The following is an 8,866-nucleotide window of genomic DNA, read 5'->3' on the forward strand; positions in this document are numbered from 1 at the left end:
TCAACATGATATAATTTTAAATCATGTCTAGGAAATGTGTTTATATGAAGCAAAAATAAAAAATAGACGGTTCATTTTTTCCCCATTTACTTGCATGTATATTTATCTATGTATACATCTTTTGTTGTAAACAGTTATGCGACAATGTCCGAAAACGCCCAGGACAAATATATCGACGTAATGATTTTTTCACTTATGTGGGCGTATGTTGGCTCCACTTCACACGATACAGTCATTGTAGTTTAATTGAAAAATGCATCTTACAATGTGAGATGAGTTCTGGGTTCAAGCCCCAGCAGTGGCCTATCAAGTGTGAAATACGGAGCCATTATGATTAAATAAACACAGTTATCTTTTTAAACAATACAATTAAATATAAGGAATAATGTTAAAGGGGAATTGCTGCTTAGCTATTTTTGACATTGAATAACAGGGTTTATATACACCCCAAGGATAAATGCTTCTAAATTTGTAAAAAAAACAAACAAGTCGAAGTGTGCAGATTATGAAACATTTGAACTTTCTGATGTCTTAAAGTCATTAAATGCCACTTAAAGTTTACTCTTTTTTTTAAAAAATGACCCATTTTGTGCTGTCCGTTATCGGTTAATTTTTTACGCTGTCAGGTCCAGAAGCGCTCATTCTGTAGCTTGTTTGGACCATAATCTATAATGCGACCAAGTTTCAGCAGATTCGGCCCAGTGGTTCTGATTTTATACGCTGTGCCTAGCTTTTATTGAGTATAAGTACTATTACTCAGGCCACAATTAAAATATTGTTGGTTTGCCCTTTACCAACCCTAAATTTTACAGGTGGGTAGGTAGGTAGGAAAATTATTTTATTTTATTTGAGAAAATATATTTTTAATACACTAATTGTCTATGAATATTTAAAACACTGTTCTTAAAGCACTGTTGCAGCGTACGAAGCCCTATGTAGCTTAACATTATCTTGTTTGCTGTTTCTTGCATATATTAATATCAAATGCATGCTTGTGTGTTATTACATCAAATATTTGTTCATTATATGATGTTAATTGCTCAAATGCATTTGTAATTATTTAACAGCCAGACAGCTTTTATTTTTAACTTAAACCTTTCCCTTAAATTGGGCTTAATTAGCATGCAACAAGCATTCAGGGGGTTTTTTTTAGAAAAAGGGGAAGACGCTGGGTAAAAGGGGAAAATAGAGCGCATAAGAGACATATTTGGGGAAAAAAACTGTTCATTTCAATGTCTATAACTCACCTACAGACTTCAGGGTGTTTTTTTTTAGAAAAAGAGGCATGTCTCTGACCTTTTTGTTCTGAACAAGTATGATATTAAAGTCAAAGTCCTAAATAAAACTGCAGGGGTAGATCTAATAATAGGAAATGTTTTCAACTGGGGCCGGGGAATGATGTCAATATTGTGATTTCAATTTCATGATGAATGGGAAGACGATCTAGATCTGCTACAGTATTTGAAGGGAACGGTGCGGCAGCTGCCGATTGTCTACTTTCACTTTCACATTAATCCGACAGTATTAATCGATGTCGATTACATGTACCTTCCAATCCTGCTGGGTTTCAACGGTTTTTGATGATTCATTCTTAAAAAATGCGTCAACGCAATTAATATTTTCCGAGTCCGAACGTTTTATTTTGTTCGCGATGAACGCCAATTGTGAGACTTTTTTCTATTTTAACGTTTATATCTTGGCTTTCACATAACCCGGATGAAAATTCGACTGGTTTCCGGTAATTAATTGACGAAACACCCTTCTCGCACAAGACTGGAATCCAGTAAAATAGTCACATGATTAACGATTAGTTGCCCGGTTTCCATGACGTAATTTAAGAGCTATATTTAGAATCACTGGGATTCCCAGATTTGAGTGTTCGTCTGGAGAGAGAGAGAGAGCGAGATCGTTGTACATGGTACAAATTGGATAAGTGTCGAATTCCCAAAAGAAAAAAAAACATTTCATTGAGGGTAAAATATTATATTTTGGTGAAAAATTATATTTTTTGAGGGGAAATGGTATTTTTAGGGGAAACATTCTGGTAGGGGAAGACGCCGAATATCGGCGTCACTTTCTTAGTAAAAAAAAACCCTGAGCATTGAAGGAGAGTAGAAAGACAGCCCAAAGCCTTTAATGGAAAAAATCAGACATGGCGAAAGACCGTCACATTTTACAGGCCCGACTTGCCTACCAGGAGAAACAATTCACAGGCCAGTTGAAATTTTTACAGGCCTTTAAGTGTTTGATCGGTTAGTACATAGTCTCGGCATGGCAAATTAAATTCATAAAAGGGCAAACTGAACATAAGCATTATTTCTTCTTGAATGCTTTGAGCTTTTATGAGTACATACGTACAGCTCAGAGGGTCAATAGCTGGGAGTTGTATTATTGCAACTAACATAAGCATGAAAACTTGATTTGTGGAAATAAATTAAGGGTGTTAGTTTCAGTTAGTGGATATATTAACGCTTTAAAAATATATACTTGAGTGTTGTCGATGTATTTAGCTAAGAGACATTAATATATTAAATAAGTTTACCTTTACATATCCATTTCACTAATATGCCATTACAGTAAACTGTTTAGTGTGGCAAACATAATAAAGCAGAATATGCACATGAATCTGATTAAACACAGCTCAACTTGCATATAAATCAAATCATGTTTGTCTTTTATTTTGCATTTTCGAACAATAATCCTGTAAATGTTAGATGTATTTTTCTTTGCGAGTAGACTGCATTCCAATTTTCAAACACTTGTTCTGTGACATTCAGTTCATACATTTCATAAAAAAAGAGTTTTTTTTGTACCATCGTAGAATGACACGCTCTTTTCATTATCCATACTAATTATATGATGTCCATCGTAAATTCGATAGTCATTTGTCCTCGCTGAGCATCGTTATTTCTTTCCATTGTCCGCCATCTTGGATCACGTTAACAACATGTGTACAACGAACGTTAACTCGTATATGTCCGACTGCTTTCGCGAACCAATAGTTTAGTATGATGTCGTTCGGCCATTTTCACGGAACACCGCCGATCGCGATGCTGGTTATAGACGCTTGCATTACTGTCCATTCTGGGGCATATGAAATTCCAACCATCGGAGCGACCTAGATCGGTCAGGGGCGATAATAATACGCGCATGAATAAATATTGCAGTCGGCTCTTTTATGATCGGCGAAAAAAACGAAAATAAAAAATAAACGTTTTCAGAAATCGCAATAAAATTTTTTGGGTCGGGGGGTAAAAAGTGGGTCGGTCGGTAAAGGGCAAACAAACTCAATTTTAATTTAGGCCTCACTGATTTATGCATATGAGCTCGGCTGTTTTCGGACAAAAGGTTTTGTCATAGCAAGCTCATTGTGTCATGAAGTGTCTTTTCGCCACCGGCGTCTGCCATGCTAAAACCTTAACATGAACCCATTGTACCCAGAATTTTTTTTCGTACCCATTTTTTTCGTACCCAAATATTTTTCTTAATCAAATGTTTTTCGTACCCAAATGTTTTTGTACCCATTTTTTTCCTTCTAAATTTTTTTTGTACCCAAATTTTTGTTTCGTACCCATTTTTTTCGTACCCAAATTTTTTCGTACCCAATTTTTTTTTTCGGACCCATTTATTTCGTACCCAATTTTTTTTCGTACCCAATTTTTTTTCGTACCCACATGTTTTCGTACCCAATTTTTTTTTCGTACCCATTTATTTCGTACCCAATTTTTTTTCGTACCCAAACTTTTTCGTACCCACTCTTTTTTTTTACCCAAAATTTTTTGTACCCAATTTTTTTTCGTACCCAAATTTTTTCGTTCCCATTTTTTTTCTACCCAAATTTTTCGTACCCAAATTTTTTCGTACTCAATTATTTTTTCGTTCCCATTTTTTTCGTACCCAATTTTTTTTTCGTATCCAAACGTTTTCGTACCCACATTTTTTTATTCTTACCCATTTATTTTTTTCGTACCCAAATGTTTTTCGTACCCAATTTTTTGGTAGAAATAATCGGTTTACAATTTGATTTGATCTCCCCACTCATTCCATCCTGCGAAACCCTTAAGGTGTCGCAACTCTGGTAGTAGTAGTATGGAATGAGTGATGTATTGGACGTCATCATTGATGACGTTCATTCGAACGAATGATAAAGGGGGCTAAGTTTCGTTAAGTTGGTGCATATAGCCGCGATTTGAGTTTCTTGAAAACTGGCCGAACACGTTTGCTGAAATTTGACATGTATATGGACCAGAATGCGATCTACCTGTTGGCGTAGGGGTTATACCTGGCAAAAATCAAGTTTTCGAGTATTTTGTGTTTAAACTTTTTTTGTGGGAACGGGCACGCGCTCAAATAAACATTGTGACGTCACTTCACAAACAGCGTTAGACATCCGCCATCTTGTAACGCGACAAAGAAACTCAGTGTCATTAATTCAATAAACACATAAAAATATGATTGTGTTTAATAATCATGAATACAAATGTCTATATTTTGTGCAGCGGATGTTTATTCAGACAGATACGGCAGAATTATGTAAGTATCTTTGTGTACTTTACAGTAGATTTGATAGTGGTAAACAACTGCGTACCGGTAAAGTTCAATCTAGCCGATTTTACTACGCAAGAAATTTAAGTATCTCACTGGCAAAATGAGCTTGACACATAAACAACAACCGGATCCGATTTACATCCACAAAATATTGTGGGAATCCGATGCAATGCAAATTACTCATGTTTGATAACGTTTGATGAATTCGTTATATCAATATGCATTAACATTCAAGGGGAATAATTTTATATTGAAATGTGCGATTCAATGACAGTGTTATATTGGGATAATAAGTCGTTTAGCCGTTTTCATGATAAGTATATTGTTTGTTGTGTTTCATTTTCATAAAAAACATACTTTTACTGTTTTTTCCTTAAAGTAAAACAGTTCAGTAGTCATTATATCTTGAATTTTAAATATTGAAATAGATGTCGGATATTTCATATTTTCGGACGTTGCTACGTAAGCTAGTTGTCAACATAATTATTAATATACTGATTTACCTTTTACGCATACAGTTGTGCAACTGTTGTCTACGTAATGATACGCTGTTTAATGTCTATAATGTCTTCCTGCCCCTGATGATAATAAGTATTTATCTCAACAAACCCCAGCAATGTCAATGGTCTGTCAACATAAGAAAAATATTAGCTAAAGAAACTTCAGTGTACAATTTATATAGCAGTGTCCGACAAATCCATTGCCCGTAGCCCGGGGGCTACAGAATTTTTTCATCGGGCTACTGAAATGTTTCAGCTGACGCCCGCCGGGCTACTATAAATCTATAAGAGCGGTAGCCCGTTTTATTGACAGACATACGTAGAATAAACACGCTGACCATGTGTTTCTACACCGTGTCTTGTTTATAATCCGATAACAAAGTGCAATCAATTATCTTATCAATCACCGATCACTTGCGGTAATGTCGTAAACAGTAAGAGTGCATTTTAATCATTCAATCAGAATCAACATTTGTCGTCTGCTAATAATATAATGAGAGCCGGTTGGATAGTTGGCGCACATGATGCAACATCATTTCGCAGTTTGGAATTCTTTGTTAACCGCAACAATGAGTAAGAGCGACTACGTTTTTGATGTCGTTAAATATCCAAGGATGCCGAACATTAAATAAATCAAAACAATAGCGGATTCTTCAAAACGGTAACGAAACCGAAAATGAATATTAATAACAACGCGGTTAACACCTGCTAATTAGTTTGCATTGTCAATTAATAATTGGATTGATCGACTGTTAATCAATAATCCCATATATGCCCAATTTATTTTTTTTTAAACCAAATTATGGGAGGGTAATATAGACGATGAGAGTCATAAACACAAACGTTTGAAATTTTCTAAAGTGTCAATTGAATTTCGGCATATGATTCTATTTAAAGATATGATGAAATAAGCTCCCAATCAGGACCGTTCAATTGCAACTTGCGTAAATCACCTGCGACGGTTTGCACACGTTGTGTACAGCTATTTTAGGTTACAAAGTTCTACATTTAATAAATGAATTTCTTTGTCCAGACAGGGACCTATACAAACGTATAGGCCCCTGGTCCAGATAAAAAGCGCGCACAAATTGGCATGGGTGTATTTATTTGTAAATAAAAATTTCGTAGCGGGTACATCATTGAGATCATTTAGTTTCCATTAAAAGTTTCGTTGTGAATTTCAACTAAAGTACCGGGGTATCTCGCGAATTATTTGGCATTGACATTTCCTCTTAATAAAATATAATGTAAACACGCTGTATCGTTACCGTTACACTGTATCAGTTCCTTCATTATTGAAACAATTATTGTATTGTATACTGACTGCACACTAGTGTCGTAACATACGGATGCAATACGTAAATTCGGACAGAACTTAAAGTCGGACACAAGTAAATAAATGATTTAATACTCTTGATTTCTTGAAACTCGGTATTTGTTGTTAAAAAGAGCAATTGCATTGATTAACACCATACGAGTCAGTCGTATTGATCATCTAAACGCTTTATTTACGTTTCCAACTTAACGTGCTGTCCGAATTTAAGTACACATACATGTGCACATACATGTAATATCTATAACATGCAATAAGAAATTTGTTGGACACTGATATAGTATTGACATACCTGTATGATGAAGCCAACCCCGTATCAAAAGTCAACCAGAGTCGTAACATATTTATGTCATGCTATAAATCAAAGAATACTCATTTTCTTGGATACATTTCTACATATATTGGTGAATGAATATAAATTACTGCACCGAGGAATATTTTAAGGTTCAAATGTTTCAAATGCATCTTACAATAGATGAAAATAACTCTCATCAGTCTGAAATTCACAATTTTGACGCCATTGTCGCTTTGTCCAAGACTAGTTTTAATTTGGATACTTTCGAACGACCTTGACATTTTTTGCTGAAATTGTAAACATTACTTTCGTTTTCTGAAATCTATTATTTGTGATTAACAACAAGTCTGGTGGATTATAAAAATGATTTCAGTGTGAATCGGGTAGTTTTAAATATTTACTTTGAGTTTGTATTTACACTACAATTTGTTCACAAAACAAGCCAGAATATTCTAAAATACCGGGAAATGTCATTCTGAATTTGAAAACACTTGAGCACACGGTATGTTACTAAAAGTAGAAATACCATCATATGACCGTGAAATCTCGGGAGATTCGCATTTCAAGAAAGTCTGTCACATCGCTGTTTTTCTCGATATGTAAGAGCAGAATAGATAAATTTTAAATGTTTAAGATAGTATTTTGTGAAAGAATGTATCAGTTAAATGTGAAAAATGTCAATCTTTCCAATCAAGTGATTGATATGGGCCAATAACTGCATTTAAAAGCTGTTTTGGACCGGTCTTTTTTAACTGTCGACTTTTCGGCATTTTCTGGTTGACTTTCCTAATGGGGTTGGTCCATAACTATAAAGTCGCGCCAGTCAAAAATCATAAAAAGCGACATTTAAAGTTATGGTAGCCAGAATTAGAAAAATATGTACAACTGAGCAATCAATCATGACAGACTGATGTCTCAGGTTAGTGCAGTGATTTTTCCACCAGATTCTCACCAAGGTGATCCCGGTTGATTTCACCACAATTGAATATATGTCAGTACACAAATAAATTATACAGCAGGTAATGACAATCGATAAATGTCTTAGTTTTAATTTAATTGTTTGCACAAATTTGGACACTCTTTGTGTCTGAGATATGTTGGGTTAAATGACCTTTACAACAAAACATACATCTCTGAATCTGCGATACATTACAGTTAAAGTTTAACACGTAAAATACCAGTATTCAGATCTGAAAATATCCTAAAAAACTCGTATGGTATGAAGTACATATATCTTGTGACGTATTTTCATTTTAAATCTTGAATTTAATGACGACTTGAATTTAATGACGACAAGTCGGACATGCAGTTAAATATTTTTATACGTATATCGTGTGACATAATTTCATTTAAACTCTAGATTTTAACGACATTAGTCTGACGCGTGCGGCGTTATTTTATTTAACAGTAAAACAAAAATTAAGTAGACTATCAAAAAAATACAAAAAGTGTACTTGTAAATAAAAACTCCTTCATTCCGTATAAAGATTGTACGTTACAGCAGAGCTCCAGATAACTTTTCTGAGTAATTGGGTTAATACCCACTACTTTTGAGTTCAATTGGGTATTTTCATATTCAATTGGGTACAAAAAAGTCGGTACCCACAACGGGTACTTTAATTGACAATTGGGTACCTTTGTTTTAAAATTGGGTATGTTCATTGTCTTAAATTCTCACCTGCTTATCTGAATAAGCTGGTTGTAGTTCCACTCTTAATTGATTAGTTTCAGAGATTTTGTGTAATTATGTAGATGTATCCATAATATACAGTCTTTATTCAAAAAAAAAGTTCAACGATTTTTTCCACCAGTTTTCTTACAATGTAAGCACTGACAGCAATTGCCTCCGACATAATATCGTCAAGAATTAGTTTCACTATATTTTCCGCATCTGATTTTGTGTTGCCTGCGGTTAAATATCTTAAAATTGAGTTTCTTTGTGCCTAGGATACGATGTTTCCATTTTTAAGGCCTCACGATTTCGACATTTTCACAACAATAACACGTAGTCACAAAGACACTTTTTTCCGTACATATTATTGTACTGAAGGTTATACTGAAAGCGCTTGAACAAAGCGGAAAGAATCCGGGTATTTCGGACCAGGGTATTTCCGGGACAAATTTACTCGTTATGCAAAGGAAAAATATGATATGCGTAATCGGCAATTTCAATGGGGTTTCGGAACGCAT

Source organism: Dreissena polymorpha, chromosome 11 (genome assembly GCF_020536995.1).
Source record: "Dreissena polymorpha isolate Duluth1 chromosome 11, UMN_Dpol_1.0, whole genome shotgun sequence".
NCBI lineage: Eukaryota > Metazoa > Mollusca > Bivalvia > Myida > Dreissenidae > Dreissena > Dreissena polymorpha.